This window comes from Tachysurus vachellii, chromosome 26, assembly GCF_030014155.1.
Source record: "Tachysurus vachellii isolate PV-2020 chromosome 26, HZAU_Pvac_v1, whole genome shotgun sequence".
Classification (NCBI taxonomy): domain Eukaryota; kingdom Metazoa; phylum Chordata; class Actinopteri; order Siluriformes; family Bagridae; genus Tachysurus; species Tachysurus vachellii.
Genome location: NC_083485.1, coordinates 15,574,350 through 15,600,644, shown reverse-complemented (window position 1 = coordinate 15,600,644; position 26,295 = coordinate 15,574,350). Strand labels below are relative to the sequence as shown.

Below are 26,295 nucleotides of genomic sequence, written 5' to 3'. Positions count from 1 at the left end.
CGTAAGTGAATGAGAGTGTGTGTGTGTGTGCCCTGTGATGGGTTGGCACTCCGTCAAGGGTGTATCCTGCCTTGATGCCCGATGACGCACAATCTACATTAAAGCCATAATGAAAAAAGCCAAAATAAATTTCATGATGTTCCATGACGGTAAATATGACTTCTACAGTTTGATATCACAAACACACTCTATAACAGTTGGCACAGTTAAGCATGTGGTTTTACTCTGACCGAGTCTCATGGGCTCAGTGAAAACTGAGATTGTAATGACGTAGACTCTGACCCAAGGAGAACGTTTAAATAATGAAGTAGAGAAGGCCAAGAAGCGATCCCTGGGGAACGCCGCGGGTAACAATAGAAGTGACAGAGTTCTGTTTGCCACCGGCAACAAAATGATGTCTGATAGAAAGAGATAGGATCTGAACCAGGCGAGAGACAAGTCTGTTACCAAATATCTGAGACAGGAAGTGAGCAGGTTGTGATTTATGGTATCCAAAGCAACAGTGAAATCAAGAAGAAGGAGGAGAAGGTTCCACTCAACATCCTATTAGATACACAACGCTGTTTCTGCCTGCTAGACTAAATGTTTTTTCTTTCTTCTTATCCTGAGCTTCATATATACAGTAACTCAAGGTTTGGTTGTCCTTTAATGTAGGATAGGATGTGTGTAAGATCACTGGGGGTTTCTTCCCAGGTTCTTCTAGCCTCAGGGCACCAAATGCACTGTTTCACGCAGTGACATGTTTTAAAGCCAGAAATCTTTATTCCATCAGGACAAATTACATTTTGCAGGTATTTAAAACACCACAAATCTAACTGCTGGCAGAAGATTTAAAGAAAAGCTTGTGTGTTTCTTGAAGAAAAAGCTCCTACAAGTCAAAACTTGAGTCTGGAATTACATGGGATCCACATTTCCGCCCGAGATGTTGTTTCATTTTCGCTTCTTTTCGCTTGGGGATTTCTTTCTTGGCAATTTTGTGCTTCTTCTTTTCTTTAAAGACAGAAGATCAAATTTAGGAGAAAATATTATATACACAAAACGGGAAATTAATATATGACCTGCTGTATGGTTACATGTCTAAGATGAAACAATTGACATGTTAACGTTTGGGAAAGATGGAATCATCATGGAGGGAAGTGAGGAGCAGACAGGAAGTCACACCAGATTTACTGATGAGTCCCGTAGTAATGTTTGGCACAAAAAAGGAGAGAAAAAAGCAGTCAGGAATTTGTAACGAGACCTAAAGTGAGGTTCAGCGTGAGAGCGAGAGCGAGAGCGAGGCAGTGGGGAAACGCCGGGGTGTTCTGCTGATTGTAGCTTTATAGAAGCTGAGGAAAAAAAAGCCTTGCATCGATTTGCAGAAGAAGGAGATCTGTTTGTTAATAGCAGTGAAGAGGATTCTGGGCTTGTGACCAGTTTGATCGATTAGAGAGGAAATGTACGATGAGTGAGTTGCTTTTAGGGATGTTCATAGAACAGAAGAAAGATGCAGCATTCAGGGTGTATATATATATATATATATATATATATATATATATATATATATATATATATATATATATATATATAAACCCTGAATGCTACATCTTTCTTACAATGAGTATAAGCATTTGAGGTTTAACAAATAATATTTAGTTTATGGCTACAGATGGTGGTGTAGAAGAAATTATATATCGTCGCTGTCAGACGGAATCCTCGTATCTCCAAAACCGTTATTTTTCAGGAAATGAAAAAAACACCGTACCTTATCTGCAGTGCACAGGGTTTAGTCCGCGTTGCAGTGGATTGTCTTGCGCTAAATTCCTGTCCTCAGACGAGCACCAGAACTAGCGAGGGTCAAGATTTTTTTTTCTTTGAGCCCAGTGTTTTGAAGACATTTACCTCAGAAGACGTGTTGATTCGTTGCGACTCTTCTCGAGGAGAAATATGCCGTGAAGCTCTCCCTCGGAGTGAGGAAGAGGTGGACAGTTGAAGTGTCCAATGGAGTTATGAGGTTTGCGCTCAAGCTATTTTCAAGACTTTAGATTGGTTAATAACTTGTAAAAATAACAGACCCACGTGGGGACTGACCAATAGCATCGATATGTGAAAAAATATGAAATTGACCAAATTTGGACATACGAGGTTTCCGCCCGACAGCGACGATATATATAAAATTAATTGACATAATTGGGACATGGGATTGGATGAAGCACCAACGGAGGATCTGTTACAGATACTGAGATCCGTCGCAGGTTTGAAAGATAGAGAGTTCTAAAATTTCTGATAAATTCTGATTACTGAAGTGGGTGTGGCCTAAACCAGGTTTAAAAAATAAACTTGCCAGCATTATGTATTTGTAATGTAGAATATGTTTGTATTTGAGAACAAGGCAGTTTTGATCACACGGTCTTTATATGAGCTGAAGTAAAGAACAACCAGCGCTGATCTAATGCTGCTTTTTCATTAGGACACAGCAGTTTGCTGGCAATTGCAAGTAATAAAGAGAAAAAGAGAAAACTGGGTGGAATAAAACCTCTGTATTTCAGAAGCTTCAATGAGTTATTGATCAGAAACACACATTACAGAAGCAGAGTTAAAATGCAGCCCAGAAGAATACGTTACATCACACATTCAGTATTCAGAGCCCTTACACAGGTTTTACTGCCGCTGGTACACATAAGATCAGCTGATCCTGACCCCAAAACTGGAAGAGAAACTATTCCCCAGTAAATCTTAAATACTTTACATTAATCGGTAACAGAGATAAGGGACTCGAGTCATATGACTTGACTCGAGTCAGACTTAAGTCGCAAATTTGAGACTTGAGACTTGACAAATATTAAAAAAGACTCGACTTGACTTTGACTTGACATTCATGACTTGAGACTTACTTGTGACTTGCACGTGTGTGACTTACTCACACCTCTGATCGGTAGTGAATTTTACATTCACACAGAGTTTCCTGCTGACTCGCCAAAGACGTGTTCATTGTGTATTTAGAAATAAACCGGAAATGCAAATGAAATGTATTTTGATCACGTTAAAATAACCGAGGCAGCCGTACGACATTTTCCTGCCAACCTGCGACTTGATAAACAGCTTTTATTTTGAAGGATTTTGACAGATGTGGCAACAAGCTGATCCTAGAGTTTCGGTCATGTGATGTATCAGTTCACTGCAGGCTCCATATTTGGAGATTTTTGGATTTAACTCAAAATGTAGAGAGGAAAGATGGCTAAAGTGGAGGAGAAGAAACGGAGTTTACTTTTTACTTTTTACATTTGTTCTAATTTTTTTTTTGTTCTATTTATTTATTTATTTATTTATTTATTTATTTCTCTCAGACTCAAGGTGAGCTGATATCAACATTACAACAAAACTAACGTTAGCACAATTTCTACCACAAATACAAACTTCCCAGTTGTTAGCTAGCTAACATAGCTACAATGTGGCTCAGGGAGAATCCAGTACACTGAATAGAGTGAAGTGTATCAGAGCAGCTGATTATCAGTAGAAATTAAACTGAAACCTTCTCAGTCGTGCACAAAGACAATGATTAACCAGTCGTTTATTCCGTCCTAAAAATGGCCGCCGGCGTACGCGTTTAGTGCAGATTTTAACTGTTGAACTATTCATAAATGATGGACAGGAATCTCCTTCTTTCTATTCCATTTCCAGAAAAAAAAAAACTCAAGATGAAATTTATGGGAGGAAAAAGTCCAGGTAGAAAAATAGAAGGAAGCAAAAGTAATTCAGAGGCTAGATTTTAAAAAAATGTTGTAAAGGATGGGGCGGAGTTGAGGATTGGGGCGGAGTCGAGGATTGGTAGCGGGGTTTGCTTTTATTCCTTTTATGACAGTTTCAACCCTACTGAAGGAACCGTGTTTGCTTGGACACGCTACTTTACTGGTACCGGTGTGTGACGAGGAAGAAGACGTCATCGCCGCATGCTAACAGTCACCACTCTGTTTTAAAGCAATTGCTTCCTCAGAGACGTGATTTAGAGATGAATTCAGATGGAACCAAAAGCAGAAAGATGAATGAAGTACTGTATAAGTGTAGACATTATAGATGTACGTAATCAGGAGACCTTCCAGCAGGTGAAAACTCAAGTGTGGTCTCAAGTCTCAAGGTTTTAACCCTTTTTACCAGGTCGCTGATGTTCCTTCGCACTAAAAGAATAAAAAAAATGGAAATTTGGGACGTTTTCGATCAGTCTGTACAAATAAATGATTTTCATGCTATGAGTCTGATCCAAAATGAGTCAGGACACTGTTGGCTTTCAGACGGAGAATTTTAGTGGTGTGAGTCATGACAAAAACATTCCATTTTTTGGCTCCTGGGGAAAAAAAATGAAGGTCTGGAGTTCACTAAAAGAACTGACTAAGCTAAAAGGTTGCGGCTAACATCATGCGTGTTATCATGCTAGAAAGGATCACTTCTGCTTCATCATGTTTGTGAGGTCGACCAAAAAAAAAAATAACGTGTCATTGCTGAAGGTTCTTGAACTTCTTGGCATTGCGTGTGAACCATAAACAGTCAGTGTTTCTGCACCTTTCAGTATTTCCGGCTTCGAGATGACGTATTAGAGGTGTTTTGATGTTTGTCCTGATCTTTCCCACATCCTGATTCTAAAAATTAAGCCAAAAAGATAAAAGACGATTGTATGTTGCGTGCGAATGTAACTGGATCCATCTGGTGTGTTCTGAACTAACAACTCTGATGTGTGCACTGCAGCAGGAGGTGGATTCGGATTCGTTTGTCACGCGTGTTAGTCTTATGGAATAAAAACCCAACAGCTTGACTGATCTCCCTGATACGGCAGCATGGCAGGAAGTGCATCAGAATCATCAGCAATGCCTTTTCTGGTGGATGTCCAAGCGATCTCGGCTTTATACTTTAATGAGCGGTTGTCAGTCTGACGAGTCGAGTCGAATGGAAAGCATGACTCCTGCGACTGCAGCCAGCTCGGGTTTCCCACTGACCGTGTTGCCTTCTAATATTTCACCGAGCGTCTGTGCAGCGTGAACTACGACAACTCAATTTGTGCTGAATTTAATCTTGCCAGCAAAACCCGAGAGCGGCGCTATACAAACAGCATATGTCATGTTTATATAATTGTATCTCTCTCCCTCTCTCGCTCTCTCTCCCCTTCTTTCCTTCTCTAAATCTTTCCCTCTCCATCACTTAGTCAACCTCAGTCAGTTTCTCACCTCTCTCTCCCCCTCCCTCTCTCTCTCTCTCTCTTTCTCTCTCTCCCTCCCTCTCTCTGAGTCTGATGTAGCCCAGTCCCTCCCCTTGCTGTCCTCCATCTCCCTCCTCTTCTCTCCTCTCCTCTCTCTCCAGTCTGTTTCTCTTCAGTTCCTTCCGCTTGCTCTTACTGAATGCACCGGCCATCTCTTCTTCTTCCTCTTCTTCTTCTTCTTTTTCTCCGCTCTTCTCTTTAGGATATTTTCCACCCCGTATCCGTATGTCCGTATATCTCTTCCGTATCTCTCGTGTCTCCTCCACTTCACCTCGTTGTGCGTTTCTGCTTCTTGAGCATGAGAGGAGTCGCTCTCTTTTCTGCCCTCCACCAGCATGAGCCGAGCACAGGGATCTCTCAGCGCAACTTTCGCACGGACGCATTAAATCGTCGTCCTGGAGCGCCGTTCTTCATCACAGGAGAGAAGCAGATTTAGGTAAGTGCACGCACCTGAACACATACCTGCAAAGATGCGTGTTTGTGTATTTGTGTGTGTGTACATGTCCTTTGCATCGGTTGCATTGCAGTTGTGTATTAGTTAGGATGTAGAGATGATGCACCATCACCAACAGCCCCTGCAATGTGTCCTTATGCTCACTGACCATCAGTTTATTTTTTTTATCTTTCTGTGCTTCGCATTTGCAAAACCACTTTATTTTCATCTCTAAAGCTTTCTTCTAGTTTACGAGCATGAAATCCTCATTATACTCAAACTGGTGCATGGATTTGATCTTTAGCCAGCAGCTGGAGAGAGGGAAAGTGTGTGTGTGTGTGTGTGTGTGTGTGTGTGTGTGTGTGCGTGCGCGCCCGTGTGTGTGTGCGCGCTCGCGTTACTGCGCGCTCCAAAGCGATTAAAACTGCAGAGAGAGAGAGAGAGAGAGAGAGAGAGAGAGAGAGAGAGAGATGTTTTGCGTCCATGTAAGGTGTTCACTTTAATATCCAACAAGCATCCACAAAATAAAATGCAAAAACTGCATGTCGTGTCTCGTGCAAGTGCATGTGTGCACCGCGTCCCGGTATCTGACGCAAACGAAGCAGAAGGCTTTTAATGCAAAACGAAAAAGCAGAAAGAAGCGCAAAACTTGCATTAAGTAGATTTTTGTGCTCGTGCAAGTAAATCTAAGCAACACATCTGCTCATGCATGAGACACCGGACACGAAGTTGCACGAGACATTTAGAATGCGTAAAAAAAGGATAATGCATTAATGCATTAGTGCAGATGCATTAATATTCTAGTTCAGTCAGCATTTCAAGCCTGCACGCTATCTAGCTCACTCCTGTCCGCTCTCGTGCGCGTTTCTCCAAAAGCAATGCAAACTCGTTTGCATCGACGTTTGTAACAGTAGAGCGATTTACACGTGCGACACCATAAAAGACCGGGTTTCCGGGCTGCACCTGATCGCACGTTCAATACTATGTGCACACGTGCATCCGAGCATGGAAAGCATTTTTCAAAATCACATATATACATGTATACATATATACACATAGCTCAGCTCTTACACGGTATAGCGCGTGCATACGCATCGCCGCCGCTGACCGGTGGGGGGCGCTGTCGCACTTTTCGCCTCCGATGTCACATCCCACTTTGAAGGCTCAGTAATTGAGTGATTATGATGGATGCGTCCCAAAAAATACAAATGGCCGAGTGCGATTCTGGTAAGCACCTGCGCCAGAGAGAGAGAGAGAGAGAGAGAGAGAGAGAGAGAGAGAGAGAGAGAGAGAGAGAGAATTATTATTAATGCATGGTCATAAATGTAAATTATGGATGAATCTCTGATATGAATGTAAAAGGTTTTCCATTTGTTGTTATTGATTGTTAACACTGCTGATCTGGCATCTGGAGTCCTGCTCAGGTTGAAAAGGTTAATTATTCTTGATGTGGCTTGAAAATGGAGGACAATTCGACGTAATTTGTTTTTCACACCCGACGTTTCAGCTTTGTAGTCATGCTGAGTGCAGAGCGAAAATGCCAGTGGTGGCTTTAGGCGAACACCTGCCTCTCTGTGTCGCAAGTCCATACAAACGACCCCTGGAAAAAAGTGAGAGAGAGAAAGTGTGTGTTTGTGTGTGTGTGTGTGGGAGACGGCTTAATGTTCTCTGGCTAGCCACGCTGCATGTGAGTGATGGATAGACTGCTACCTGCTGTTGCCACAAACCTGCATGAAGAAGTGGGTCTATTTGGAGGTAACGGCCCGGAGAGCACCATCTTCTCCGAGGTTTGTCTCTCGGTTTCGGGCCTCGTCCTGAATATCAACAAGCGGCCTGCTTTGGCAGAGCGAATAATAAGCACTGTCTTGCATTGGCAGGAGGCAGCGGGGTTGTGAAAGGGATTGTGGCTGCAGCTGGAGGACTTGGCGTCCCGTGGAAATGGCTCCTTCGTGTGTCCTGTGTGGATCGCCTGTTGGAGCAAGGTTTATGGTGGAATTTTGTTTTTGTTTTTTTTATCCCTCGCATGGCAGATTAATGAGTATGGCTGTTGTGATTTTTAGTCTTCCAGCTGATTTGTCCCAATGAGCTCCTAAACGGAAGGTGATTGGTGAGCATCGTTAGGGGGTTTGGCACAGAGCTGAAGGCGTCGGTGTGATGTAATGATAAATGAGGAAAGAATGAAGGGGGGCTCAGAGGTGGGAGGAGATTTATCGGTCACGATTCCGCTTTTTTCACATTCTTATCGTTGTTCGCTATAAGAACAATTTTCCAGCAATCCATATTTTGGTTGATCTTGTTGTTTGCTTCATGAAGGAGGTGATCCCAAAACTTCCCATGCAAAAAAAAATAAATAAACACCCGCTTCTCCAGGTGAGCATCCTGATCCATAAGTGTAAATATTACAGATACATTCTGAGTTTCATACATTCCGTAATTACTTTGAGCTCGTTTTATACGTCAACATACAGTATATTTGTCCAAAAATCCCTCTTCTCCAGCCTAGAGTTGCATATATTCCGTGTTTTTTTGATCACCCCAAGACCTCAACTAGATAATCTTACACATCCCCGGCCTGCAATCTCATAACTCTGCTTAGCATGTCAAAAAACTCAAGCCTTGGGATTTATTCAATACTCCAGGAAGCCCGGGAGGTAACGCAGTAGTGAGTCGAATGCTATTTTTACTTAGTGTCCCATCCTCTCTCCCGTTCTGAAGACTGCAATTTGAGATTCGCACAAGTCAGCAGGAAAAAAAAAGTCTTCCTGCTGAACGGAGAAGCCAGGATGGATGTCGCAGGATCAAATGGTAAATGAATCATCCTGAACGCTTGCAAAATTAATTAAGACAACCGAATCAAACCTTCATGAGCTAAATATGACGCATGTTTCCTCTGGGAGAAAACACAAGAATGACGAGGAGCAGGAAATTATTTGTGCAAACACACTAAAAGCTAGCGCTAGGCTTAAGAGCGGATCGTTGCCGAGGGATTTACGTTGTGGTTAGGGCACTTAGGCACTTAAGGGGATGTGGTGATGAGGTACCGGGGTTTATGAATTGACCCAATACATATGTAAACGCATACGGAACGTCTTTTGATTTTTCTTATGGCGCATTATAACTGAGAATAAACACGACATCTTTGCTGATACTTTTAATTCACATTTTCAATTCCGGAGCTCCAGAGGAATCTGAACGCTTTGACAGAATGAAGGCCAGAGGTGATATAACCAGGCGAAAACAATTACTGCACTAATAAACAAATACAACTCTTCGGCAGCCATCACAGGCTAGATCATGCTGCGGTTTGAGTGGCTTTGGGAATTGGAAGGCAATTAAAAAATAATAATGAAAAGCAGCCATTAAGTCTTCGAGGCTGCACTGTTTATTATTTTTGATCTTTGCTCATTTTGTTCTTGGATAATCCCCATCATGTTTGAATTCATTCCAGTGAGTCAGACCTGAAGCTTTTCTACTCCGGTGAAGTTTTTTTTTTTTTTGGCAATACGCAAATACTGCAATGAAAAACAACTGACATTTTGTTTGAGATTTGCTTCTGAGTATGGAATTAGAATAAGTCAATTTTTTATGAAGCAATAAAATATTCATGGTTATGACGACGCTTCCTGATTATAAAGTTCGGCCGTTCTTTTGTCTTTTTCTTAGATTCTATGTCCTTTGGCCTAAAACTGGTGAGTCATCCAGATCTGATGGATTTGTGCTTTTTCTTTCTTTCTTTCAAGGTTGTTTAGCTTACTTTCCATTTTTTGTATCCTGCACAAATCCTAATCAGAGCCACGAGCAAAACTTGCTGAGATATCACATAGTCCGATTTCGTCGACTTTGTGATACGTGCGCATCGAAATGAAAGCCTTAAAATGAAATGCTACACAAATAAAAGTTGTATATCTTTCATCCATAAAAAAGTTTAACATTTATCTACCCGGATTTGCTAATCTGAATTTCTGCAAATCATCTGTCCTTATTTCAGATGGTTTCCTAGCCTTCATCTCTGCAGCTGATCCCATGTTGACCTTCAAGCTTAGGGAGATAAGGCTACAGAGTCAGAGCTCACTGAGCACGCTCCGCTGACAGCCAATCAGACGAGCAACTTTGTGTAAACGGAAGAAAATCTGTAGAAGGAAATAGTTTTGATTACAATGCACTTGGCAACTGGCAAGCGCAGGTCTACAGAGACGGAGGCAGAGACGCTTGTTACTGAATACTTGGCCACCGTTCTGTCTGATATCCATAAATTATTAACTGCTGTGGTCATTTGCAGTGATTAACCTCAATAATTCATCTAGTTTTGTAATTGAAAGGCCTGAATGAAAGGCTTCCGGGGGATCGTGGACCCCTGGTTGTTTTTTTTTTTTTTTTAAAACATTGTTGACAAATTGGGGAACCGGTCCCTATGATCGATGGTACAATGGCCCACCAGCTGGTCCTCCGTCGTAGTTTGTCCCGACGAGGGTGCTAGAATTATTAATAAACAAAGGCAACCTGTAGGTGTGGGAAGGAGGGAGGGAGGGGGGTGGTTCCTGCCAGCTGGCTCAGTCACTTTCCAACCTCGCACCCACTCCTCCGCAAGAGAACCATCCAGCACCTGCCAGCCGGCTGACAAATGAAAGCCTGCGTTCACAAATTCCACACGTGTCCTTGCGCCTTACTGAATTTCCCCCGTTACATATGAAACGAAGACATTCCTCAGTAGAGCGTTTTTTTGGTTTGATTTGGTTGCCTTTCCTCTTTTATCTATTCCCCAAAATGAAAAGAGAGATAAAAAGCAAACGACTGCTCCCTTGACAAAGGTGCTCTCATCCCCTTGGATAAGTACTACTGAGAATGCTTGAGCCGGAAGGCCTAGCTCAAGTGTGCCATGAATGTAGGCTGAAAGGAGGGCTTATGTACATGGTTCGTCCTCCTTCATGTTCAAAGCTGTGCAGCCATGCCTCTATCGATCAGCCAGAACCATAAAACAGATGAGAAGTCGTGCTTTTTAGCTGCCGGTTTATCCTTTACTTATTTTTTTTTTAACTACAGACAAACAAATTCAGCTTTGATAATTGGCTTAATCCAGGCAGGCTGGCGCATGAATATTAAACGACTCGTTATGATCAGGGTTGAGACGCATCGTCTTATTAGAAGTGCTCACTGGGAGAGCTCTCGGCAGTGTTATTTTTCCAACAGCAGGGTTGGAGGTGGTGGGCCGGATGGAGAATGCTTAATGTAGTGGAGGGAACAAGCGTGACTCAGCATAATGCTGCAGCCTCAAGGAGCCTCTCCAGAGAAACAACCACCAGCGCTCAAGATCTCACCCCTCCTCACCTCACCTTACCTCACCTAACCTCCCCTACTGCATGCCCCAGTGATGGGCTGATCCATCCTGGGTCAGATTTACCCTTCTGCTTTGAGTTACGTTAGGGTAACCTTGACTAAAACTTCCACCACTTGAGGGATGAGAGCGATTAATAATGTTGAGGATGCTTTTTTTCCTCTTCATAGTCATGGGTGGCAAGTGATCAGTTCTGGACGTTCATAAAAAAATCCTCTGTGAGAGAGAGCCATTGTGTATCGCTGTAGATATCCACACCTACACTGTATATAACCCATTCATTTGACCTCAAAGTCAAGGGCTTGTTAATATTTCCGCTCCAAATGAATAAGCCTTTGATCTTGGCCCATTGTGCTCGGCTTCAGTGACTTTTTACCACAGCGTATCGAGAGGCTTCAAAGCAGAAGGGACAGAGGCTTGTGAAAAGTCCCGTAGCGAGTCCTGCGTTTCAACCCGCAACACAGGTCGGGGTAGAGGAGAGAAAGGTAAAGGGAGAGAGAGTTAAAAGCAAATCCACTGAGAGAGAGAGAGAGAGAGAGAGAGAGAGAGAGTGACGTTGAGCCTAGTCGAGGTTTTGCCGTAGCAGTGTGCTCGATTTACCCATAATTACCCAATGCTATTTCCTGTGTCTCGGCCCCTGCCTTTGAAAAAGAGACCAGCCATTCTTTAATCTTGTCACTTCCTCTGACTATGGAGCAAGAGGTTGGGAAGTACCTATTAGAGAAAAGAAATTGCACAGGGCCCTCCTTTTGCCCCTTTCCGGATGGCTAGAGGGATGGAGGAAAGAGAAAATGGAGGGCGGCGGCAAAGCGAGAGAGGGAGGGAGGAATGGAGGGAGGGAAGGAGGGATGGAGGAAGAAAAGAAGAGAAAAGAAGCGGCATGCTGAGCTAAAAGCATATAGAGAGCCTTTGAAAGTGCAGAACGCTGCTGAGAGTCTCAGTACGAGTTAGTCTTGGATTTCCAGCCAGGGAAAACCGCCGAGCTGTCATCACCAAACCAAACCAGGAAGTCATGTAGCTGGGTTTGCTGTTCGAGAGCCCTTTTATTATGATGATGATTATGATTATTTATTTTCCACTGCACTAAGCTCACGCCCTCGGGAAGGCTGACACATCGAGGCGCTATTATATCAGGATTAGCCATGATTGATTATTTATGGGATATTGTGAAAATAAGAGATAGACACGCTCACTTAGCGTGTCATAAAAAACGTTACTGGAGCCAACGATAACGCACAGAGACTTTTTTGTTTCTCTTTATAAGCGAGCGTCCGTGAGCCAAGTGTCATTTTATAGGCTGCGGTTTAGATGTGCTACTTTTAGCAGCAGAGCAAATACAAGTGAAATACAAGTACAGAGTTTTGCCAGTCATTCGAAGGCAGTTTTGGCTTCGGAACACGTCACACTCTTACAGTTAGACCCTTTGAATTAGTCGATTAGCCGTTCCTGGTGTGATGGTGCCTGGCTTTAGGCAATTTAGGAAGCGTGTTAGCCCTTGCGTTAACTTAGCTCAGGATAAATCACCACGCAAAGCTGGCTGCTCGACATGCAGGACCGACATGGGCTCCTCTAGTGTAGACCGTTATGTTAAAATTCTGATAAGCATTTTGCTATTTATCTTCACTCTGGCACATCCCATAAGTCTGCTGCTCGGAGGCGGTGCATTCATTACACTGAAGAAATAACACAACAAGAAGAACAACAGCAACATCACACACTCAGCAAGGAGCAAGGGGACTCCGGGTAAAACGGCGGCGGTTCCTCAGTGACGAGCTCGGCATCGCTGATGGACGTGTTCGACTCCCAGGCTCAGCTAGCCGAGCTGATTTAATAGAGCCGGGGTTCAGATAAATCGTTACCTTCCCGAATGCTCTTATGCATTTTTCAGAGGTAATCTGTTGTTTCCTCCGTTGACTCTATTTAGGCTGAAACACACATCAACAAACAAATCAACTCAATCACTCAGGAGAAAAAAATTGAACTGGGGAGTTAAAGCCTGCATGTTTGAAACATTAATGCTGTATGTCCTTTTGTTTCATCAAACATCCTGGAAGCTCCAGCAGCCCAGAAGTGATGCGTCTAAAACTCCCGGTGCTGCATCTCGCTCAGCGGTGTCTCTGCTCGGGCGTAGACTGGAACTTTCCCCCACAGTGCGATATTGCGAAGCTGAGCACGTGCACAACATGTCGATGATGCAACACGGAGGAAATGTGTCCCAGTGCCATGTTTGACAAGGAAGAAGTGCTGTTTCAGCTAAGCCGTGCACACAAACACACACAAACACACAACTCCTGCTGCAGGCGGATCATCAAATATCCCATCAGCCATGTCGAGCTGCGCTGGTTATGAGTCCAGACCACAGCAAGAAGCCAAGATCTTTCAAACACACCGGTGTTGTGTGTGTAATGTGTGTGTGTGTGTGTGAGTGTGTGAGTGTGTAGGTGTCTAGCAGTAATGTAGGTGTCAAGTACTACACGAAGAACAATTCTAATACTCAAAATGTTCATGTCTTGAGACGTACTAACATATTTAAAAATGACTAGCACAATTCAGAGCTCTGACTTTTATCCTTCACATCAACACTGTAGATCAAAGATTTTATATTTACAATAAAATGAAAAGAATTTTAACGTAATTAAGTTTACATGAGCTCTAGTCTTTCAATAACTTAATAAGTTTCTTTCTTTCTTTCTTTCTTTCTTTCTTTCTTTCTTTCTTTCTTTCTTTCTATTTACTCAGTTTATTTATTTCTTTTTTCATTGCAAATTTTAGATCATTAAATATGCACTAATTTGCATATTTTAATTGCGTCATTTACTTTTTTAAACGTCAGATTATTTTGGCCACAGAAACATTCCCACACTGCGTTAGTATACGATTACATTTTTATTTTGTTAAAGTAATAAAGTGAAATATCACAACTGTCAACTGAGATGAAGATCCAAACATTTCTCCATCCTTCATCCCTCCATCCCTCTCTCCCACTGCAACATTTTCTTCTATTCTCATTTGCATAATGTTATGATGTTTCACCTGGCTCCTCCCACTTTTCCACCCCAACTTCACGTCACTGTAATATCCAATTAGCATGTTGTTATAAACTCAGGTGAAGACAAACAGCTTCCTCTCGTCCTCCGCCTCTCGTCCTCCGCCTCTTGTCCTCAAGCTGGTTGTGTTCTGGATGATTATGTTACGGCATTTGATTTCCCTCTATAACAAAACTAATTTAGCTTATTCCTCTGGATTACGTCCCAGTCGGCTCAGAGAGCGGACACTGACCTCTCGTTAAAATAACGCTCTGATTGCTGGGATGAAGAGCAGAAAAAAATCCCTGTGTTGCAGGATTGTTTGCTTTTGCTAAAGGTTTATGACTCGCCTCTCGTCTTGCTGCGATTTAGCTTCGAATCCGCCTCGCTAATCATTTTGCGATCGACGAGTCCTCCGTCTTTTTGTGTTCTGCTACCAGATTGGCTGAATCTATCACAGCACCTAAAGAGCTCTAATAAATATTTTTTTCTTGCTAATAATTCACATATTGATTGATTTGCACAGCTCCATATTTCAGGATGTTACTTTAGCATCAGAACGAAACAGAGCTAAAGGTAAATCTGTTCATACTGAAATATTCCTGATGTCATTAGTTGCTAGCATTGTTTTATAGCTTTTTTATCTCATTCACCATTTTCACCAGATGAAGTGGAGAAGTTGGTGAATTTGGACTCCCAGAATGCAGTGCAGCGACACAACCCAGTAGCAGTAACTGTGGCTAGTTAGTGATCTGTAATCTGTTGACATGATATTAGCATGAAATTTGATGTGTATGAGCAGAGGCTACAGATGAGGAGGTGAGAGAATGTGACTGACAACTAACTAAAGCATTAAAGCACCGCCGCATCGCTCTCTTTAGATAGAGGTGAAGCGAAGGCTAATCCCACTGCGCAGCTATTAAAAGGAAGCTGCACCACATTGTGGAGAAAGTGTGAGGAGCTGAAAATATGAACGTGAAGAAAGTAAAAAAAGCCCAATAACGAGCTCATGTCTAACTGACTGAACGTCTTATTGTACATTTATTATAGAATTATTTGCCCATTTTTACAGAACACAATATTCATATATGAGTCTCTGAGCCTCACATTAGCACTAAAATAAATATATACAGAAGAATAAACAAACAAATAAGTGATAGTGGGTTTAATAGATAACTAGATAGTTAAAAAAAAATCATAGTTAAAAAAACATAGTTAAAAAAAAGGAACAAATAAACAAATGAATAAAAATGGATATTATCTCAAATATACCTACCTACTAATATATAGTCAAATAAATTAACCTACCTACAAATATATAGTCAAATAAATTAACAAACAAACAAACAAACAAACAAACAAACAAATAAATAAATACAAAATAACAGACAGAACAGAACAAAAGAAAGAAAGAAAGAAAGAAAGAAAGAAAGAAAGAAAGATAAATACATAACTATTAGCTATTAGCATACATACAAACAAAAAAACAAATAATTAAATAAATAAAGGATGAAATGAAGGAAGGAATAATATATATACATATATATATATATATATATATATATATATATATATATATATATATATATATATATATATATATATATATATGAGAGAGAGAGAGAGAGAGAGAGAGAGAAGGTAGACAAATGTGAAAGAAAGGAAGAAAAGGAAGATAAATAGATAATTATTACATAAATAACTAACTAATTAACTAACAATAAACAAGCTAATAAATAAATAAATAAATAAATAAATAAGTAAAAAATAGAGGGAAACAAACAAACAAATTAATACATTGAAAAGAAAGAGATGAATACAAAAACAACAAATAGAAGAATAAATGTATAGACAGATAAATTGAACGGGCAGTTAAACAAACAAACAAACATAAATAAATAAACGCTGCCTGGCTGGTTAATTAAACCTGAGGTCATTAATAATCCTGTCCGGTGTGTAAAAATCCTAGCTCGTTAGTTTGAGCTGTTCACGTTCACCTTGTCTCCTTGTTTAAGAGTGAGATTCAGCATTATGTTTGTAGGACGTGTTTACAGCAGGCAGGAAGTGTTTCAGGGAGGGAAATTAAAATCCAAGGGGGTTCCCACTCATCTCTCCGTATTAGCGCTAAGCTACAAGAGGACATCCTGCTGTTTCTCTTTCGTAGCAGTCAACCTTCAACAAACAGCGAGTCGTGTTTGAACTCTTGGATTTCACACCTTCCCAATCTTCCTCATCCAAAGTTGCACGACGGGGCGTCTTTTCTTTTCCTCTCTGCAGCTTTGCCAAGCGTCTAAACATTTCCTCTCAGGTTTAGATCCTGGATTATCTCATGGCATCAATCTTTTCTTAATCTGCAGGTTAGAATCAATCCTGGTTGAACAGAAAACAGCAGACTACCAGATTAGCAGCGACCTGTTTGAACCGGATGTTAACGGCTAACCAGTGAAAGTGATTTTACAGGTGAATCAACATCATCCCTCATCAGGCCTGTTTCACAATGTCCTGGAGTATTTGTGTCCTGATGGAGATGATGATCATTGTCAGGGAGTCGTGGACTATGGTGTAATCAACGCTCTGAAAACCATCCAGCTCTCTGGAGCGTCCGGCAGAAAGGCCGACACAGGAGGAAGTGACCCAGCGTTCCGCAGGAAAGCCGGAGCTACAAACGGAATATTTCCGAATCCAGGGACAGAAATCAGGAGCTTGGACTGTGCAATCTGCTGTCTGGGTTGATGCAATATCACACGGGATGAAGAGAAAGAGGATGAGAAGAATGAGAAATAACACACTCTGATTTCATCACAAAGTCTGAGGATTCAGAATCGCAGCAGGTTTTTAAAAATGTTTTTCTTCATGTCGGATTGAAAAGTTAACAAAAAGGGAGTAAAGTTTTGAACAGGACAAAATTGAAGTAATAATGTAAACCCTGAACACTGAAGAGGAACTAGAACTTTCACATCAGCATCTAAGGTGGTCAGAGAAACAGGAAGTGCTGTTAGCATCCAAAAAAACACACTAGCATTAAACCAGCTTTTTCTCATCATTTTGACAAACATCTGAAATTTTACAAAACATATTTTATGTTAGAAAACGTTTTATAAAAATATAAAAAACCTACGAAAAGTTTTTAACTGGTGTGTTGTTTTTGTGATGGTTGATTTTTATTTTATATTCTTTTATGTATTTTTATGTATTTTTAGTTTGTTAAAGATTTGCACTTTCTTCCGACTGCTTCCTATCACTTTACATTGCTGTGTGGTTACCATGGTGACCATACTTCCTGCTTATAGAAGCCATTAACCCGACTAGTTAGTTAACCTATGCTCAGGAAATTGTGTTGTGGTGTTGCTATGGTTACAGTGTGCACAATGCATGAGCTGTGTGTTTTAAATGTGGAAGCAGGACAATTGCATCTGAATTAACTCTAGGATTCAGAGCACAACCCTTGATTATTGCCCCACTTGCACCCAGCTGTTCAGCAAAACTGACGATGTAAATTGTCCAAATCAAATTAAAACATCACAGCGTTCTGTGCCCATTGGAACGATGCAGCAGTAAGTGTGTAAATGCGGGCCGTACGAGTGTGTTGAATCTTTCGCGACGCTTCGACTGCGAGTGGCGCTCAAGCTTATACCGCCATCTGCTTCCTGTCCCTGCGGATCTCTCAGATTTATGGAACCCCACCGTTTCCCATCATCTCCTGCTCCATCATGCAAAAATCACACGTCAGTATGGATCGCCAGGTCCTGCGGTCGAGATTTCCTTTCTGAGAGGATTTCTCGCAACCTCGGTGACAGGAAGTTGGTGGATAAACAGAACGGCAGGGAGGAAATGAGGTCAGCGTCTCTTTCTGTGAGAGGAGAGAAACCTGGGCTGATAATGAAGCAGCAGCAGCAGCAGCAGCCGTGGGATGGAAACTCCGCTCCTCAGGGTGCCATGGGTCCTGTCTCCTGAGACTCATGCATCTGTTCCGCATCCTCCGTCAGCTTTGTGTGTGTGTGTGTGTGTGTGTGTGTGTGTCCTCAGCAAGTGCAAAACAACATGAAAAAATGCTGAGCAAACATGTTTTTATTTTAGGCCAGCAACATGATGCATAGCATGCTGCCACAAGCCGGGTTACGAATTTAAAGCAGCTTGTATGGAGGATGTTTATCTAGGGCGAGCATGTCGCTAAGCTCAAGCCCACTTACTAGTAACCAGACATTCAGATGAGATTTAAGATAAATAAAATATAACACTTCACTGTCACCATATTTTCAACATGGATTTTCTCCAACGAATCTCAATCGACACAGAAAAAAGAAACGCTAAATAATTGACCAACCCATGATAGCGTGTTAGCATCCAGTCCTGAAAGCTAAAGTCTTCAGCTTAATCCAAGGCCATGTCATGTTGGGAACTGGAGATCAGGAAATGCTCGATTCTGATTGGTCAGAAGGTATTGATTACTTTGTTATTAAGAGCATTTTTATATTTATTAGAGAATAGAATCTAATAAAACAACTCTTCCGTCTGTCTGTTGTTTAAACTGATTTAACTGTAACTAGAAATGGATAATAATTACAATGTTATTCTTTAATAAACATTTTTTTTAAAGGATTTTTTTTTTTAGTTTCTGTTTTTGGGGGCACGGTGGCTTTGTGGTTAGCACGTTGGCCTCTCACCTCCAGGGTTGGGGGTTCGATTCCCGCCTCCACCTTGTGTGTGTGGAGTTTGCATGTTCTCCCCGTGCCTCGGGGGTTTCCTCCGGGTACTCCGGGTTTCCTCCCCCGGTCCAAAGACATGCATGGTAGGTTGATTGGCATCTCTGGAAAATTGTCCGTAGTGTGTGATTGTGTGAGTGGATGAGTGTGTGTGTGTGTGTGTGCCCTGTGATGGGTTGGCACTCCTTCCAGGGTGTATCCTGCCTTGATGCCCGATGACGCCTGAGATAGGCACAGGCTCCCCGTGACCCGAGGTAGTTCGGATAAGCGGTAGAAGATGAGTGAGTGAGAGAGAGTGTGAGAGTTTCTGTTTTCACAAAAAAGTGAAAGTTCTAAGTTAAAAAAAACATAAAACATATCTAAACATATTAAAACACATTAAAACATATCTCAGGATCTAGAATCTCGAAGAAACATACAGGTAGAAATCTTTCCAGTGCTCTGTACTTTTCCAGTGTTCCTCCTCCTTAAGGAACCTTTTGAGGAACTGATTTATTGTTATGTAGACCAAAAAAAGGTAAATGTTCCACATATGAAAGAACTGACTGTGTGGATGTGTGGAAGCCCTGAGAAAAGGTGTCAGTGGTCACTGTAGAATTGGGCGACCGAGTTCCTCGGGGAACTGCCTTGAAAAATAACAAAGCCATTAGCATAAAAAACGTCTCTCCGGCCGCCGCCACTGCTGTCAATCAGGTGATTGCTCTGAATATTTCACTGACTGGAGAGAGAGATAGAGAGAAAGAGAGAGAGAGAGAGAGAGAGAGAGAGAGAGAGAGAGAGAGAGAGAGACGAAGCGATTATGACAGCCCTGAGATTCACTATCATCAAACACACGATGCTTCACTCCTGAGTCCAGCGTTCAGAATTCTCACTCATTTAAATACGTTTCTACTTAATAAACCGCACCAGGAAAATAAATCAGAACCAGACGAGCAAGATCGATAACCAGTTTACTGCAATTTATCATTTTAAATAAAGGTTGTACCACAGAACCCAGATTAGCTCAAGTGTAGAGAGATTAGAGGCTCTTTTAATCACAAGCACTGTTTAACAGCAAACACCATTAAACTGACAGAAAAAGAAAAGGATAAAAAGGAAAAGAAAGGGGAAAAAAAAGAAAAGGGAAAAAACTATCAAGCCTTCAACCGCAGTGAACTGAATTTTTCTTCATCATCATCATTGTCAACATCATCATCATCATCATCATATTTACAACAAATTACCAAGAAAATAACTGGAACTTTTATTTTGAAAATAAAATAAAAATTTGATAAAATGAGCAATGATTCTTATTTAGATTAAATAATAATTCCGTTATATAGTGTATTCAGACTTGTGTATTTAGTCTGATGTGTGTTCAGACTGGTAAGTGTTCAGTCTAGTGTGTGTTCAAACTGGTGTGTTTTCAGGCTGGTGTGTTCAGACTGGTGTGTGTTCAGGCTGGTGTGTTCAGTCTGGTGTGTTCAGGCTGGTGTGTTCAGACTAGTGAGTGTTCAGACTGGTGTGTGTTCAGACTGGGATGTGTTCAGACTGGTGTGTGTTCAGACTGGGATGTGTTCAGTCTGGTGTGTTCAGACGGGTGTGTGTACAGTCTGGTGTGTTCAGTCTAATGTGTGTTCAGACTGGTGTGTGTTCAGACTGGTCTGTGTTCAGATTAGTGTGTGTTCAGACTGGTGTGTATTTAGACGGGTGTGTGTTCAGACGGATGTGTGTTCAGATTAGTGTGTGTTCAGACTGGTGTGTGTTCAGATTAGTGTGTGTTCAGACTGGTGTGTGTTTAGACGGGTGTGTGTTCAGACGGGTGTGTTCTTTGATGCTAAATGCCGCTTCATCTTTTCACAAGGTCATTTTGTCATCCTTCAGTGTGTCCCTAAATCACGTGTTAAACATAAATAAACACGTGAAGCTCAGGTCGTTGTCCTGCTGTCCATCAATTCTTCTATCAAACCAGAAAACTTTCTGTCGTGATGCTTTTTAAAATCGGACGATCGATTTTATATCAGGAAAAAAAACTTGATTAATATTGATTAGGGATGTTTAATTCAATTATCTGGCAACCTGCTGTGCGTAATTGATATGAATTATCCACAGCAGCACCTTGACCGTCCGAGCTGTCGGTTCTTCTCGGTCATTTCAGTCACATTGATCACTTTTTGGCTTGGTGTCAAACCTGGTGGTCTTTGGGTGCGAGCTGAAAAGCTCTTTTACTTCCCCATCGAGCTCCGTGTGCACGAGCATAAATTCACTTTCGCAGCTAAATTGAAACAATACGTCAGCCCATTAGCCAATTGGTTTGTTTTGAGAATTGGTCATTGATTGTGCGCCGGGCTGATTGGCTAGAGGTCGGTACGGGGATTTAATTATCCCCGAGGCAGGGCAGACTGCTGAGGCATGACTTCAGAAGGTCAGGGAGCACGAGGGAGCAGCTTGGCCCTAAATAAAGCTACGCAACACAAAAATGCAGTGGTAAAGTGAGCTCCTATGCTCTCGGGTGCTGGGCTCAGGGGTGATTTTAAAGTGTCAGGATTTTGGCAAGCGAAGCGCAAAAAATCCGGATCTCTATGCTAAGCACGAATGACAGGCGGAATTTTCAGCTCGCTAGCAGTTTTCTTACTGACTCTACCACCCTCATCCTCTGCTACATCTCTACATCTTCACCCAGTGCCTTTTATTCCAAAAAAATTAGATCTGGAATAGATATCAACGTTCAGTATTTGTCTGCCTGAAAAACTATTTTCACTTACTCCACCCACCAGCGTTAATATTAATACGTCATTAATACGTAGCACGTCAACAAACATCGATTCAATTCACAAACAAACTCACAAACTCTCAATCTTTTGTACTTCTTGCTGTCTAACGTAAATAATAAATGTAAATCATTCATTCATTCATTCATTCATTTTCTACCGCTTATCCGAACTACCTCGGGTCACGAGAAGCCTGTGGCGTCAGGCTTCATCGGGCATCAAGGCAGGGTACACCCTGGACGGAGTGCCAACCCATCGCAGGGCAGACACACTCTCATTCACTCACGCAAACACACTACAGACAATTTTCCAGAGATGCCAATCAACCTACCATGCATGTCTTTGGACCGGGGAGGAAACCGGAGTACCTGGAGGAAACCCCCGAGGCACAGGGAGAACATGCAAACTCCACACACGCAAGGCGGAGGCGGGAATCGAACCCCCAACCCTGGAGGTGTGAGGCGAACGTGCTAACATAAATGTAAATCATTACAGTTAATTAACAATAAAATTACGACAACTCTAAAAGGTGTCATAATTTTATTGTTTATTAACTGTTATTCACTTATCATGAATATTCCAAGATTCCATAACTCATTACTGTTATTGTATTTGGATTAAACGCTTTTTAAAAACATTTTGTTGGGAATCAAAAGACTGGAACCTTGTGCTCTGTTCTGCTGGTGCAGTCCATCAAGCTGAAGGTTCTCCATGGTGTGTTTTGAGATGATTTACTGCTCATCGTGGTTTCCAGCTCCAACCATCATCTCACAGTCACTGAAATCACATGATTTTCACATCCTGGTCAACATTACCTGAATATCTTCTCCTGCTGCCACCTGATTGGCTGATTGGGTATTAGCATGATTGTGTAGGTGTGTCGGTTTCCCTGCAGTATAATAGAAACAGTATAAGGCTTAGGGGACGATCTCAAAAGGCATTATGGTGCAGGAACCAAAATATCTACAGTATTTCTTCTCTTGTCCTGATGGGGTAAATATGTGGGCATAGACTGGATTGAGCCTGGTTTGGTGGAGCTCATTCTTCTAGACCAGGGTTCTGGTGAACACCAGAAAATATGTAAAACAGCAATGTGTAAATATAGCAATGTTATTACCTTTCAGCTCAAATACATGTCATGCTAGCAAATAATAAGTAGCTTGATGAAATGTTAGCCAAAGACCTTCTGCTAATAGGATTAGTTTAGATCTATAGGCTTGATTAAACTCTGCCCCCTTTGATGTTATTATTTAGCAAGTATACCATGCTAGCAAGTCCACCTGTAATGTTAGCCAAATACCTTCTGCTAATGAAATAATATAGGAAAAGTTTAGATATACAGTCTTAGCAATATCAAATTCCACGATACCTGTTATTTCAAGTATAACACAGTATTAAAAAAGTAAAACAGGAAGCAGATGTTTTTATTTGCCATTTGTTTATGTTCTCCACAATCCCAGGACACATGAAACCCCTCAATACCTAACAGGACAACTAGCCTTCACTGTTCTGAGTGCACACACGTCCTGTCGTGACCTTTACCTACACCACAACAAGACAGAAATACTGCACTCGACACTCGGCGGCTCGACGGCTGCGCCTCAGAGGCACGCTTGCACTTGCAGCCACTCCCTGGAGACACCTTCCTGAGATAAGCTTCTTAAAGGCACTAGTTTGATGCGTCCTGTCGCCTCTCCGAGCCGAACGTCTACATTCCCCATGGGCCTCGCGGGACACGCCGTTCGATACGCCACCACAGAGGATCATGGGATGCAATTAGAGAACAAACCTGTGGTCTTTTGTGAAGGTGGATGACTAAAATGGATCTCAGGACGATTTAGCGAGCAGTTGTGGGGTTGTTGGGCATCTTACTAGTGTGTCTGTTGGGAGTCGTTAAACACGCTGGATCTCTCGAGGCTAACGAGCATTGATAGCATCTATCTCAGGGTTAGATCTCGATGTGTTTCTTCTGTCTTCACACCTGTATAAAGAAGCTCGGATTCACAGCTCAATTCGAGACACTAACATGAGTGACAGTTCATAACGGAGATGTTTGTTAGCTGAGTAAAACCGTATTAGCATAACATGGTGCTTTCAATGCAGGAAATGCTAAGCAGATTTTTCCTTCTGAGCTCATCTGAAAATTCTGACGTATAATGAATTTGTCTAATTGTTCAGAACAATGTCAAGCTGAATAAAATCTTTGTGTTAATTCATTAAAATCCTGATGATGCTGTATTGTGCACGCAGTGTGATAAGTTAATTTGGGCTGAAAAGAATGAGAAAAAAAAATCATATTTTAAATTACTATAAATTATCTGGAATAAAAATTCACCATCTGCTGGAATTAGAATAATAATAAAAAAAAACAAACAAACAAAAAGAAAAGGAAAAAAAAAAAAACTTGAAAATGTCTAACGTTAAATGACATGAGAGTGAAAAAAAATCTATTAAAACAATTGAAAAAGATAATTAAAAAACTTTTTTAATCAAGTAAATTATTTGGTCTTCTATAGATGATAGAAATATGTTTTTAATAAAATAATTATATAAATTATATATTTAGAAAGAGGAAATTAATAAATAAATAAATGTAAAATACAAAACATTTGGCACAAACACACACTCACACACAAAAAGAAATTCAGGTCTAATTTAAAAAAAAATGACATCTCACGTGTGTGTGTGTGTGTGTGTGAGCAAGAGAGAGAGAGAGAGAGAGAGAGAGAGAGAGAGAGAGAGAGAGAGAGAGAGAGACACGCTGCTGATTCTGCGTTACTCTTAACCACTGATTTGAGTAAAAGTCAGTTAGTCAGAATGGAAAACAGCCAACATGATTGCACCCAATCACTAATCATAATTATTTAACGATTGCGGTTAATTAGGTGCACAAGAAGTGCAACAACTACAACTCAGCAAAAAAAAGAATAAATGTTATTTTCCTGAAATCCTGAATGCTGTTTATCCCCGGCACTACCCCCAGCAGTATCCCCGGCACCATTCCAGCAGTATTCCCGGCAGTATCCGAGGCAGTATCCTCGGTATCCCTGGCAGTATTCTCCTGCACTATCCCCGGCACTATCCGGGGCAGTATCCCCGGTATTCCTGGAATTATTCTCCTGCACTATCCCCGGCAGTATCCCTGACAGTATCCCCGGTATCCCTGGCAGTATTCTCCTGCACTATCCCCAGCAGTATCCCTGACAGTATCCCCGGTATCCCTGGCAGTATTCTCCTGCATTATCCCTGGCAGTATCCCTGACAGTATCCCCAGCAGTATTCCCGGCAATATTCCCAGCAGTATCCATGGTATCCCTGGCACTATCCCCAGCACTATCCTCGGCAGTATCCCTGTCACTATCCCTGGCTTTATCCCCAGCAGTATTCCCGGCAATATTCCCAGCAGTATCCCATGGTATCCCTGGCACTATCCTCGGCACTATCCTCGGCAGTATCCCTGGCAGTATCTCTGGGAGTATCCACGGCAGTATCCCAAGCACTATTCTCGCCAGTTTCCCCAGAGGTATTCCCAGCAGTATCCCTGGCAATATCCCCAGCAGTATTCCTGGTATTTCTAGCAGTATTCCCGGCACTATCCCCAGCAGTATCCAAAGCAATATCCTTGGTAGTATCCCTGGTAGTACGCTTGGCAGTATTCCAAGCAGTATCCCTGGCAGTATCCCCAGCAGTATTCCCGGCAGTATTCCTGGTAGCCCTAGAAGTCTGAACGTTGTGTTGATTAGGTTGGATTTAGGAGGAACATTTCTATGTTTAATCACAGGCAATGAGGCTGCTGCAGTAATAACAAGTTTTGCATTTAATCATTTGGCTTGAATAAAAATGTGGCATTGAGAAGGTCTGAGGATGAACTGACTCCCTCTCTCTTCACCCCTCTGCCCCCACTCTCCTCCTCTCTCGCTTTCTCTTTCTCACTCTCTCTCTCTCTTGCTCTCTTTCTCTAGCTCTCCCCCCTCTACACCACTCTCTTCCTGTCTCTCTCTCTCTCTCTCTCTCTCTCTCTCTCTCTCTCTCTCTCTCTCATGCAAGGACCAAAGCATGTGCTTTCTCAGAAAATCGAGCAACTTTTTCATTAAGTCTCTCCATCTCAGACAAATGAAAATACACATTTCTCCACATGAGACTTCAGCTTGTCAAACTTCAACTGTCCTTGCTATAGATTCTGCACCTATCTGTAACGGCGAACGCTGTTCCTCCACACGATATTCCCTAATGACTAGCATGCGCTAGGTAACTTCCCAAAGCTGAGCCTCACTGTACTGTAATGTTATCCCTTACAATCTGTTATGTTGTGAACATTGCGGTCTGCACATCGCTCAAACCATCAGAAAAAACAAGGCTCACGACGCAATACACCATTGTTCACATGCAGAGACTCCAGCAGACGCATGAACAATCTGCACATCCTGCTTGAATATCATTTTCTTCTAATCCAAAACAGAAATGAATTCTGGTCAAGTTTTGATCCTAAAATCAATGTTCTTCTTGATCTTTTGATCTGTAAGAGTCATTTTAAGCGGTGTGCCATTTGAAAATGAGTCAACTTTTTGATTCAGTGATTTTTTTTGGAGCCAAATACAGTATAAGCGTTTCTTTTCCCCTTTTATTGCTGTAATGATTAATCTTTAACATTTAATTCTTGAATAATTTTTTTGGATAAGACAAACTTTTTGTAGGCCACATGTTCCGTGTCATATGTCGACATTGATTCAGCTCTCGTGCTTGTGATCGAGAAGATCTGTCTCTAGGTTTCTATGGAAACCTTTTTCAACACCTGAGCTGTTTGTTAGCGATGTGTCAACTCGG

The 26,295-nt window shown here is 41.7% G+C and overlaps 1 protein-coding gene across 1 annotated transcript in view; it reads left to right on the top strand.

The window, feature by feature from the left end:
* Positions 1–5,344: 5,344 nt before the first annotated feature.
* Positions 5,345–26,295, top strand: part of brinp1 (bone morphogenetic protein/retinoic acid inducible neural-specific 1) — a 119,272-nt gene continuing 98,321 nt past the window's right edge. Inside the window, exon 1 of the mRNA XM_060863605.1 lies at positions 5,345–5,663. The gene's annotated coding sequence lies outside the window, so the exon portion shown is untranslated. The remainder of the gene's footprint in view (positions 5,664–26,295) is intronic.